Genomic DNA, 12248 nt, shown 5'->3' with positions numbered 1-12248 from the left:
TTTGAGCTGCACAGCCCAAGGTTGTACCCGGGCACAGGCGGGAACCTGGGGAAAGATGCTCTCCCCAGAGCTGATTTATGGAACTACCCAGCACAAAACCCACCCCACACAGCCTGCATGGGAAGCTTCCTCCATGGGAAGGGGAAATACACAACCACCTCTCCCATGAACTCTTCCACCCGAATACATCAAAATTCAAAAGAAAAACTGAAGTTTTTCTGGGGGCTGCAGTTAGCACATCACGCTCTGTGTGCACATGGGGACAGAGGCTGCGTTGTTAACTCGTGGCAGGATGCCCCTCAGCTCAAAAAAAAGTGAGGCACAGGCAGCACCTGGGCTGCAGCACTGGGAACCCCACTAAGATGGAAAAGTAAAAGCTATAAACACTTGGAGATCGGAGCACCAAGGCACATCAACCAGGGATAGCAACAAAAACGTTGTTCTGCGAGAGGCTATTGAGGATTTGTGGCAAAACCAGTGTTAGTGAGAGCACCACAGTCTTTCATGCCCTTAGTAAACACCCCCACAGTTTCAGTTTTCCTCTCAAACACGAAGAAAACAAAACAAAAAATGAAAATGCTAAATGTTTCATGAAATGGAAGCTCTTATTTTCCAGTCCGTCCTACTTAGTACACCGAAAACAGCACTTAGCTAGAAGCAGAGCCAGTAGCATAGAGCTCAGCACCATTAAAAGGATTCAAAGTAGCATAGATGCCAGGGATTAGTTATTAATAAACAATATTACACAGGACCTGGCAAACTCACCAAGTCACAGAATAAAGCCAAAGAGAACCGCCCTTCTCTCTGCACGTCCCCACTTATCCGGGACCTTTGCTCCAGCTGAAGCCCTCAGCAATGCGTGCTCTACAGCATTTGGGGAGCACTACCAGGCCCTAGCAGGGCTGACACCAAACTGGGATTGCAGCTGTTACCTCTCCCCACCACCCATGGCTTTCGTTTCTCTGCTGTACCTGATCGGTGAGGAAAATTGTAGCCCCTCTGAAACAAGGCCAGAAGTAGTTTGCTCAGTGAAGCCCTAAATCACAACCGGTGGTTCTGGGGTACTTCTGTAATGGCACAAAAAGCAACAGCCCTGTCCCTGCAAGTGCCCCAGCAGCGTGTTTGAGACGAGAACAATTCTGGATCTGGCAGATCAAGGACAGCACAGCGAGATCTGAAGTCAAGGTGCCCTCCTTGCTTAGCAGCCAGCGTGGAGCCGTAAATGAGGGGGCTCTGATTTAGAGATGCCAATGCTGAAGTGCAGCACCAGGTACCAGGACAGAGGTGCACTGAGGTGTTATCTGCGTTAAGGCAGTGTAGGAAGAGGTAGGTGCTACCGCTCGGACATGCAAAGATGTGCTTTAGACAAGCTACAGAAGTCTGTAAGAAGAACAAATTAGAATGCAACAGGCAGCTGAAGTTTGAGACCTCTGTTCATTAAAATAACACTTCTCGGAAAAACTACTCAGAAAAAAATCCACAAAACTACCAATAAAATAACCCCTATTTCCTTGAGGGGTTTCCATCATCATCCAGCCAGAACGATGAGCCAGGCTTGATAGGTTGTGATCTGCCAGCACTTGTGCGTGAGGCTGGCTCCAAAAGGGTCGGATCCTGCCTTACAAGAGCAAAGGGGAGCAGAATCAAACCGGTGAGAAGAGCGAGTGAGTGTTCCTTGGCATTTCTAAAGGAGGGGCACGAGGACTGCAACAAGCACACGTTCTTTCAAAACTGAGTAGGTTTAAGTAAGCTTCAACAGCAAAATGGAAGCATAAAAACGGCAAAGGATGATTCTTTAGGAACCGTGATGCATGACTCAAGTGTGTACATGCCACAAACACTCAGTAATACCATGTACCCAATTAGGTAAGTGTTCTCCCAGTAAACAAATCTTATGGAACTTGGAAAGACAAAGGGAGCTGACATAAATCAAGATAGTGCTAGATAAGTTAACTCATTTTAATCCAAAACCAAAGCAAACCAAAATAAAATTTATTTCTCTGCAAAAGGCCAGCATATATTCAGACGATTTTTTAGTGGGACATAAATCTCTCTAAGGCTCCACCAATAAACTTGTATTACTAAATAGTAACACAAATAACGTCTAAAAAGTTACTGTGAAAACATTACAGATATTTAAGTTTTGCCAGGTAGAAGCTGGGTATTAGGAACAATACTTCTTCAATAAAAGCAGGGATTGCATTTGCTGGAACATAAAGAAAGCTGGGAAAGACTCATTGAGGTCAGAAGACAGTTGCAGGGAACACAGTGTCATGTGTGTTTCTCCCTTATTAAATTAAAATGCCATTGGCCTTCTGAAGCACAGAACAGAAACGAGAATATGTTTGGGATTATGGAATTTAAATTAATGCCTTCTACTAAAAAGAGGAATACACTGTGCTCCGATCAGAGAAAAATAAGGTGATTTAGCAGACAAGGCTCTTTGCTAGGTATTAAAATAGCATAATGTGCAGGAGTTATCAGTTAGCAAAGCCCCAAAAAGAAAGTCAACAAAAGCTCAGAAGAGACCAGGCAGGAAATGCAATCCCCTTGTATTCACAGAAAGGCTGGTGCTGATCTTTCAAGGTGCTGGGTCCCTTCTGTTTCTGTTTTCACCTACATTGACCACCTGCAGGCCTTTGAACACCGTGCCTGGTTCGCAGATAAACAGCCTGCACAAGTAGGTCATTTTTGCGAGTCTTTGCCCTCATTACATTTCCTGGCCAAGTGCAGGTGGATGTGGTGGGAAATGGCCCATGAGCCCCGGCAGCTTTGTTCAGGCTGGCACCAGTACTGCCCTCAGACCTTGCCCCCCTTCATAAACCTACACATCTCCCTGGGAGCACCCGGGGCTCATTTCCCGACCTTCACCCCATGGATCCATCTGTGATCATTGAGGGTATGTTCCTCAGCAAAGCCATAACCACTTCTTCCCAGCGTCTTTCTTTGCAGGAGCCATTTGAGCAAAGCCTGCTCAGGAACAGGCTAAAAAATTACACCCCTTTACAGTGCAAGTGCTTATCCTGCTGTCGTCATAATGCTCTGAGTATTCGTGCCTTCCTTTGTCCCCCCTTTGTGAGGCAGGGCAGTAGCAGAAGAGCAGTGCTTGCTGTAGAGCTGTGCTAACCACACACAGCTTCTTCTCACCCAGCTCCACTGAGATGCGGAGCTATTGGGGAACTGTGGCAAGAGTTCAGGGGGGTGCTGAAGGCCACACGACAACAATTTGTGTAAGTAAGGAATCTCCTGTCATTGCTCAGTCTGGTGATTCAGGGAGAGGATTAGCCTCTTCCTGACCAGTAAAAAATTGTGCCCATTATAAGGCAAAGATTGAAGCTATTTTCTGCTGGAAACTACCAGGGAAAAAGTATATCACACACACACCTTCTGACAGCAAATGGAAAATGAGGAGAAAAAAAAAAAGACAGCTCGATTTCGTACATCAGATGAGAAAGACCAATTTCTTAGTTGCCTTTCCATGCTCAGAAAGCAACAAAGCTCACATGAATGCATGGGAACAACCCAATTACTCCAGCTGCTGGTGGGGAAACTCGCCTGGTGAAACCTCAGCCCCCTCTCAGCTCACCAAAGCAGATTCAGATAAATAAAGATGTCCCATAGGCTCCATCATTCAATAGGTTTATCCTCAGATATACAAAAAGCTCAAGGTAGTAGTTACATTTCCAGACATTAGAAAGAAATCTAGTGTTGTATGTATCAAATAACTTGAATCAGAGTTAGTGAAAAGTGGTTGTTCAGGATATTTTTCAGCACAGTGACACTTCAGAAGCTGGAACTTTTAAGACTTCTCCAGGCATACTTTGGTAGTAATGCCACTGGCTTCGAACAGATGCTCTGGAAAACAGAGCAAGAAAGGGGCAGCCATACATTGTTCTGTCCTCCCACTGCCAGTGCCCTGCAGCTCTGTGATTTCCTCATCCATGGGATGTCTCACAATGCATTTAAAAACCCTTGATCGATTTCTCCGCAACAAATTTTTATAATTGGTTTTTGAAGCCAGTAATACTGTTGGTCTCCTCCCTGTCTTTTGGCAAGAAGCTCTACAGGTTAATCATGCACCGGGAGAAGCTTTCATTAGTTTAAAACCGCTTCTCAGAAGCTCCATTTAATGCTCACCTTAGTAGTTACACTGTGAAATGGTAATTTCATGTTCTCCGTGACAGTCATGGCTTTAGACGCCTCTGCCGTATTTCCCTTCTCAATTGTTTCATTTCTGAAGATGCTGAAAATGCCTAATCTGTTTCATCTCTCCCCGGGCAGCAGCTCTTCCATATGCTCTGCTGACCTTGTCACTGTTCCCTGCATCTTTCCTGGTTCTGTTCCCTTTCATTTGTTGTTTGTTTGAGGAGGAGAACTAGAGCTGTACGCAGTATTTGAGGTGCGAGCACACCAGGGATGTCTGGTGTAGTGCAATGAGAGCTCCCATTTGCTCTGTACCTTTCCCGGTAATTTCTGCTTGCTTCTGCTGAGCTAACACTTTCAGACAGATCCACAGCTTCTCTGAGGTCTTCTACCAAAGAGGAAACAACCCCAGGAGCAACCCCTACCATTAATGACCATGAATAATTCGTTTCATCCATGGGTGCTTTACCCTGCACCCCTGACTTTATGCTGCTGTTAACTCACCAGACACTCAGTATCAGGAGATCCTTCTACAACTCTTTCCTGCTCAATTCTGCTTTCCTTCCTCCAAGTCATTTTGTTCTGTTTGGCAATCTGCCTCCTCTCCATCCCCTTGCTCTTTAAGAGCAGTTAGGACCATGCTGGACCGCAGACGTCTCTCCCTCCTCTGGTAGTTTCCCCACTCATCAGACCTGACCCGTTTTCTTTGAAGGATCCCCTCAGTGGGGGGAACATCTTCAAAATCCAAGTTCATGACTTCAGCTGGGTCACCTTTACCCAGATGAGAGAACTCAGAAGGCAGGATCCCCCCGGCCCTTCCCTAGCCGATCACACTTGACTGCCGGACCCCCCTGGGATGAAGAGTTCTGATTTCTTGCAGGTGGCTGAATTCCAGCACAACCCCCAGGCATTGCCCCATTGTGCTTCACACCCGACAGTTGCAGAAGCACCTTCCAGAGGTGCCCTCCTTGCTGGGTGTGATTTCTGCCAGCTTTGCTCCCCATCCGACCAGTCTCTGCAGCCTCTCACGAGGGAAAAGCGAGCAGGAAGGCAGGAGATCTCCCCGTCTGCTGATCCCTCTGGGCTTGGAGATCATGAGAGAGAAAAGCAGATTAAAGAGCCATAATACAGCAAGCGCTGGGAAGTTCTGACCCACGGCACCCCGGTAATTAAGGTTATTAATCCATAACAGGCAGCGACAGCTTTGCCTGAGACATGACCCATGCTTAGAGGGCAACAGCTCGCCGCTGTGCCAAGGGGCCCGGAGGCAGGCAACTCCCCAGCCAGCGGGGCTTGGGACACCTCGAGCAGGTGACTGCTGATACAAAGCCAATGCTGGAACTTCTACTTCAGTGTCAGTGCATCTTCTAAGTGCAACCAGGACACGCTCTTGGTTCATCCCCGACCTGCTGCGTGACATGTGAGCAACTGGCAGGCCCCTTTCCTCATTTAAGAGCACACAGCTAATCCATCCCTCTCACAGGGAAAGGCTGTCAGGCTTCATAAAGGAGATTTTCTCAGGGTGAGTGTGGCAGAGCACCTCTGCAAGGAGCCAGCTCCCCCTGCCCGGCAGCAACCCCCCTGTGATGTTGGCGTGCCCCTGGGGTCAGGCATTACGAGCCTGCCCATCTGCCTGCTTCCAGTGACACTCCGAGCTCTGGTGCTGTTTATTCAGGCACACCGACAGGACACGTGTACGTGTAGCAGGGTCTCACCTGGACAAGTACTTGCCCAACTCCCTGCCTTGGGAGCAACGGTACAAGAAACGCTTTCTGCTCCAGTTCACAGCTCCTTAGACCTCAGTGAAGTTGCTACCAGGGCACAACAGCTCAGACCCTTGCTCATTAGCTGGTCACTGCAGCTAAAGACACATTTAAAACCTCGATTGCACTGGCAAGACCCCTCCTCTGGAGCCCACAGCTCCCAACTCCTGCAGCGCAGCATCGCTATGGCTGCGGGGGCTTTGCCAGACCCACACGCAGGTTGTCTCTGCTGGTCCTCACGGCAAAGAAATGACAGAAGCTGGGCATTAAATAATAATATTACAGAGTAGTTATAATGCACCTATACATGTACTGGAAAGTTCATGTATCGAGAGAATTGAAGACTGGATTTACGAGACCTTTAGAAAAGCCAACCTTGAAAATCTTGGCTTCCCATTGCATGTTTTTTCCATGAGCTTAGTTTAGAGGATTTTGTGGCTGGGAAAATTCCTTTTGGAAAACATCTCTCATGTACTGCCATCCTCACCAGAGTGCAAGAGAGAAAGAAAGATCCTCAGAACCTCCTCTCTCAGGGACCGCCACTGCTTTTGTTTGGGGCAGATGCTCCAAAGAGGTCCAAAAATCAACACTCACTTTTCCTTAAAGTGACATTTTCTAAATTATTTCAACTTTGCCAAAATACTTCGGTTGACAACATGATGAAAAAGTCTCGGTGAGAGACTTTGACCTTATCAAAGCAAAACGTTCCTGCAAGTTTCTCACACAACATTTGACAAGCGTGCAGGAATGAGGAGAGGTTGGGCTGCTTGTGGTTTCAGGACAAACCATTGATGTTAGCCACCCCGGACACTGCCAGCCATGAGGCAGAGCCACCTCCTCCATCCTCTGCTGTGGCAATAGAAACAAAGCCAGGTAACATCTTTGGGGTTCTTCCCTGCCTTTGCCTCAGGTCTTTTAAGGTTGCTGTTGTTAGCGTTTCTCTGCAGCCATTAGAACCAGAAAATAACTATGTCAGGTTGTGATTCTTACGTAACGGCTTGGGGATTTAAGAAAGGCCCCAAATCTGCTGAAAGTTCGCAACGCTGCTTTGCAGTAATCATGCCAGTGACAGGTAACATCGCCAGCTCCCAGGGCCAGGAGCCACTGCTGCCTTGTGACATGCTCGGTAATGGTCTTGCCCAGCCGCTGCTCAGACTGATTATCAGCCCCTGGGAAGCCCTGCTCCTCTATGGGAAGGTAAAAATCCTTCTTTCCTCAGCAGCTGGAGCTACCTGACCTCCAGCCAGCCCTGCGTTAGCCTTGTGCCTGCCCACACCAGAAGAGCCATAGATATTGTCCAAACAAGTGCCACGCGATGGCAGTACTACATTTTAGGAATCCTGTCCAGTGCCTTGCAACCCTGAGATAAGGAAGCCCCTGCAGGATCAAAAACCAGAAGTGCAGACCTCAGCCCTCCCCAGTGCTGCCCAGCCCCATGCACTACTTCTTGCCAGGAGCAAGGGGCACCACAGCCACCGCTCCCTGTTCCCGCAGCTGTGTCCTACACGTTCAGTAGCATAAATGGGGGAAAACATCCAGTGAAAGCAAAAATGTTCTGAACATGCTCTCACATCACATATAAACCTGTGGACCACCACCAAATCTAGCAGGGTGCCAGCTCAGCGCTCCCGGCTGTGGAGCAATCACTGCACGTCCCCAGGAGGTCCTCAGGGGGCTGAGTGGGGCTCCTGTGCCAGGGAGAGCAGCAATGGGAGGTCTGCGAGGAAAACAAGCACGCAGCAGGAGACATCCCGCCCAAGCCACAGCTCCCCTCTGTCCCAGCTCATCCTGGCTCAAGGCCCGCTGGAGCAGCTCATTGTAAAAGAGCTTTGCTCTTCATTTCTCAGGACGGCAGAGCCAGGAGCTCCTGAGCGCAGTGCCAGGCAGCACGTGGCATTTAAGGGTGTGAGGAATGGAAAGGGCAACTCCCAGGAGGCTTTCTTTCCTTCCCCCTGCTGAGTTACAGCAGGGGTCACAGCCACAGCAGCTGCTTTTCGTTCCCTTGCGCTCAGCATCAAGCCGTAACGAAGCCATAAGCAACTCAGCATCGCACAGAAGTGCTCTGGTCCAGCCCTGCACGGCTGAATGGCACAGCACGCAGTGCTGCAGGGAAGGGAAGAGACTGATACCGAGAGATCAGGCTCCCCATTTTATTTGCTTCACTACTTCTGCAGCGAGCAGGAGCGAGGCACGGTGGAGAAGAGCTGTGCTCCTCTCCCTGCTCCCTCAGCCACCCTCCTGGTCTCAGCGAGAGCTGTCAGGCAGGACCACAAGTGTCCAAGGTTAGTGCCAACAGCGCTCTGTGCAGGGCAAAGAGGGTGAAAGGAGAAGGATCCTTCTCAGGATGAAGCTCTCGTGGGACAGACTGCCCAAAGGACCTATTGAAGAAGCTGCTAAAGGGGTCTGAGCCTCTGGCAAGCTGCACCCTGCCTCCTGGAGAAACATCTCCAGGCTCAGACAGGAGGGCTCCAGAGCTGCCTCTTTGCCCTCTCACCTGAACCAAAAGAAGAGGGGACATTTCTCAGCAGAGATGCCAGCTTTACTTGCACACCATCAGGGAGGCACCTGGTAATGGGCCTCCATTAAGGCAGAGTAAATTAATAATCAAGAGCAACCTCTGAGCTGACGTCTGCTCCAGCCTGCGGGACAGCCCCTGAGCAGCCAAAACTAGAACAGGCCCATTCCTGGCAACAAGTCACTGGGAAAGCACTGGGCTGTCGGGGATGGAGACAGCCGTGCTTGGATAATCTCATTTTAAAATTTCTTCCTTCTAGTCCTGCCATCCTGCTTCCTCACATAGGTCCTCACCTTGTAGAAACTCTTGGCTCACGCCTGTGGTACCCCGTGATTTCTTCCTTAATATTGTTCTTACCAAGGGATGTTTGATGTGGGATTCTTGCCGAGGCCAGTTTGCATTTCCCTCAGGGGTGCTCACATTGACTTAGGATCGATGAAGATGAGCACATGCTGGCTTGGCCAGTATAAGGGATGCTGTTTATAAACCTACACGGAGTACTTTCCCTGAGCGTAATAATTGCACGGAGATGGGCCCTTCACTGCTGGCAGCAGTAGGGGTCACTGCAGCGTGTGGTAAGTGGGAGAACTCAACTAAAAATAAAAAGCTAAGGGGAGAAAAAACAACAAGCTGAACATCTTGTGACAAGTCACCCCAGAAGCCCTGTCAGTCTGCCAGGGCTGCACTACCTGGGAACTTGGAGGGAGGCAAAGCCATTCGCTGTCTGATGCTCAAGAGCTCTTTAGCCCACTCCAGCTTCAGCTGCTTTCCGTTGCTGGCTGCTTTTAACCTACTTTTCCTCTTCCAGAACTCTTATTTCTGGCTGCAGCCTTCATTAGCAGAGACATGTTCCCCATTCTGTTCCTTCCAGAGATGTAGGCTACATCCCCAAAGTGCCTTTTGGGAAAGTCAGCTGAGGGTGCAGTGCCCTGGAAAGCAGGGAGGAGCGGAGCTTCAGGGGTGTGTTTTCCCTCCCAGTTCTCAGGATCCAAACCCAGCTGGTGAAGCTTTTGGATGGGGTTGTTCTTTCCTAACCATTGCCAGCTTTGTTTCCAAATGCGATGGAAAGACTGTTAAGGACAGAGACCTCTTTTCCTTTTCATCATCTGATTTCTTTTCCTTTTGATAGGTGATGCAACACTTTCTCTGTTGTTTTGTGTGTGTGTTTTTTTTCAGATCTCCATTTCTAATGTCCTCTTATACAAGAAGCTAGGGAAGAGGTTTGCACAAAAAGAATCTTCCAGGAACCTCAGTGATCACAGCTGAAAAAGCATTTTCCTGCTGATCCAACTGCAGAAAAATCCAGACAAAAAAAAAAAAAAATCCAAGGAAGAAGTTTCCCTGAGTGGGATGGATGCGAACTGTTTCCTATCAGAAATTCCTCGCAGCCGTATCAGCAGAGCGCTGCACTTAGTTTAGGGCTGCTGGGAGACTGGAGCAACTCCGACACCCGAGCAATTACACAGCCTGCAGTCTTGAACCAGACTGAGTCCAACCAGCCCAAAACACAGCCCAAACAAGCTTGCATCTTGCTGCAAAAGATGGTGTAAGACATACCTATGACTACTGGCATTAACTCAGGATGTGTCATCAGTTTTGGAAAGCATCAACACCAGAAGATAGATTGGGGATGTATTGGGGATGTTGAACACCAGCAGCAGAGCTGTTCCCACGGCAGCTGCGTACAAGGCCAACAAATCTTGTACAGAGACGCTGAGGTTGGCACTTCTGTCCCCTCTTCTTGAGCAGAGGTATTGCGGCAGGACTGAAAAAAAAAACACCACCACTTTTTTCCCTTTAAGGTGGCCTTCTCGCTGTGTTTACTGCCCCATCAGGCTTCTGGTCTTCCTCTGCCTCAGGGTTTTTGTAGGCTAAATCCTGCTACTAGCACAACAGGCACTGGCTGCTCTCCACCCCAAAGCTCTGCCAGGCTGGGAGATGGATGGAGCGGGTTTTAAACGTACGGTGATTTGCAGCAGTGCAAGAAGCTACCAACAACCCTGCTGCTCGACGTGGCAGCCTGCATCCCAAAGGACCTCAGCGCAGCTGATTTACAAAAAACACTCAGAACAACAAATGCTCTTATATTTCATGGCATCTCTTGTCAAACCCAGTCTCTGCAATGCTTTTGCAATTAGATCTCCTCAGAAAGCCCTTATAAATCCTCCCTGCATGTTTCAAATACGGGAACTATAGAAACACTCAGTGCAGATATGCATTAGGGAAAAGTGCACATACTTTCCAGCAGTGCCTTTATTTTTAATTTTTGTGCTTTCTGTGCAGTGGGTTTGTGCCATCACACGCCAGCCTCACACCCTGGACCTTTTTAGTTAACAACTCTTTGCTTCTTACAACCAAGGCGCCTTTCAGAGCTCTGCTTGGCTGACAACTTGACCGAACCCACGAGTCCTCCCTACGCAGGGCAGAGTTTTGGCAACAGGTGGCTTTTCAAGCTCACAAAGAAACAAGAAAACCCAAGGCTAGGAGCTCTAGGAGCTAAGAAATGAGAAGAGTAAAGGGGATAAAGCACTGGAACAATTTAACACGGTGAATCTTTCACCGCTGGACAATTTTAAATCGAGATGCGATGTTTTCTCTGTTTGATGCTGCACTTCAAGCAGGAGTCAATCGAGGGCAGTCCTGCCGCTTGCTCTCTGCAGGAGCTCAGCCTGAGAAGATCACAAGAGCCTCTCTGACCCCATAACCCAGGAATTAATGCCTGGAAGGAGCTTCTTGTAAAATCTGCCAAACCATCGCCCTTTAAATCCCTACCTATGACTCCTCTGCCACGAGGCTGTGACACAGAATCAATTAGAGAGCGGGGAAGATGGAAAAGGGAAAATAAACAAGAAGTCACTGAACAACAAAGACCAAGGCACGGCGACAGGAAGATGGAGCTGTGAGCACTGCCCTGCACCAGGCTGAATAGGACCTATTCTGGGCTCACGGATCACGGGAGTTTTGCTGTTACTGACATCACCAGTACTCAGTTTGTGTCCTCTGCTCAGCTGCAAAGGACACAGGTTTGCTTTCTTCAGGGTCACAAAGCCAGTGTCGGTCCCAAACACTGAATGGTCCCACCGCACAGCCAGCCTAGGCACGAAGCTCTTCTTTCATTTTAGCTCCCTGGCCAAGCCGTCTTTGCAACTGTAATGCTAGGCTAAAAGAGACTGGATATAAACAAAAGGAAAAAGAAGAACAAACCAAAGCTGCCTTCCCATTATTTTTGTACTTTGGAATCAACAAAAATAACCTCCCCCGTCAGATCTGGGTTTCTCAATGCATCTCCTATAAAATGTTGGCAGGGGACTGAACAAGGAATGAAAACTGTACCACACAAGTCCTCGGAAAGCCACCAGAGGGTAGCAAAACATTTTAGAGAGCAGCTAACCGGAGCCCAGACAGAGCAGCCTGATCTGCACCTGCAGCTCTCCTTACCTTCCTCTCGCTGTTTCAGTTATTCAGGAAAGCTACATTTTTACTCACCCCCGTCCATTCCTTTCTCAGAGATTCCACCTCGATTTCTTTGCAGGTGAGAAGGGAAACTCATATTTCGTGTTACTCTCACCCTGCCCCTCGGGAAGAGGCTTGCCTCTCCCTGATTTTCCCCACAGTGCCTGCATGGCCCCCAGGCCAACTCTCCCCTGCAGCCATGGGCAGCGCACAGCCTCCTAGTGGGACGGAGGGGCTGTGTAGCGGTGGTACCACACCATGGGGAGGAGAGAGGGGGGACGAGGGTCCGGAGGGCAAAAAACTGTGTCCAGCAGGTTGGGTGAACCAGCCCTGTTGGTAAAGTCCCTATAGCAGGAGCCACGGGATTACTGCAT

At 48.9% G+C, this 12248-nt stretch overlaps 1 protein-coding gene across 2 annotated transcripts in view; it reads right to left on the bottom strand.

The window, feature by feature from the left end:
* FGF12 (fibroblast growth factor 12) overlaps positions 1-12248 on the bottom strand; it is a 210576-nt gene that overhangs the window by 130444 nt on the left and 67884 nt on the right. The gene's annotated exons all lie outside the window — the stretch shown is intronic.

Source organism: Aythya fuligula, chromosome 9, assembly GCF_009819795.1.
Source record: "Aythya fuligula isolate bAytFul2 chromosome 9, bAytFul2.pri, whole genome shotgun sequence".
Classification (NCBI taxonomy): Eukaryota; Metazoa; Chordata; class Aves; order Anseriformes; family Anatidae; genus Aythya; species Aythya fuligula.
This window is presented reverse-complemented; position numbering and strand designations above follow the sequence as displayed.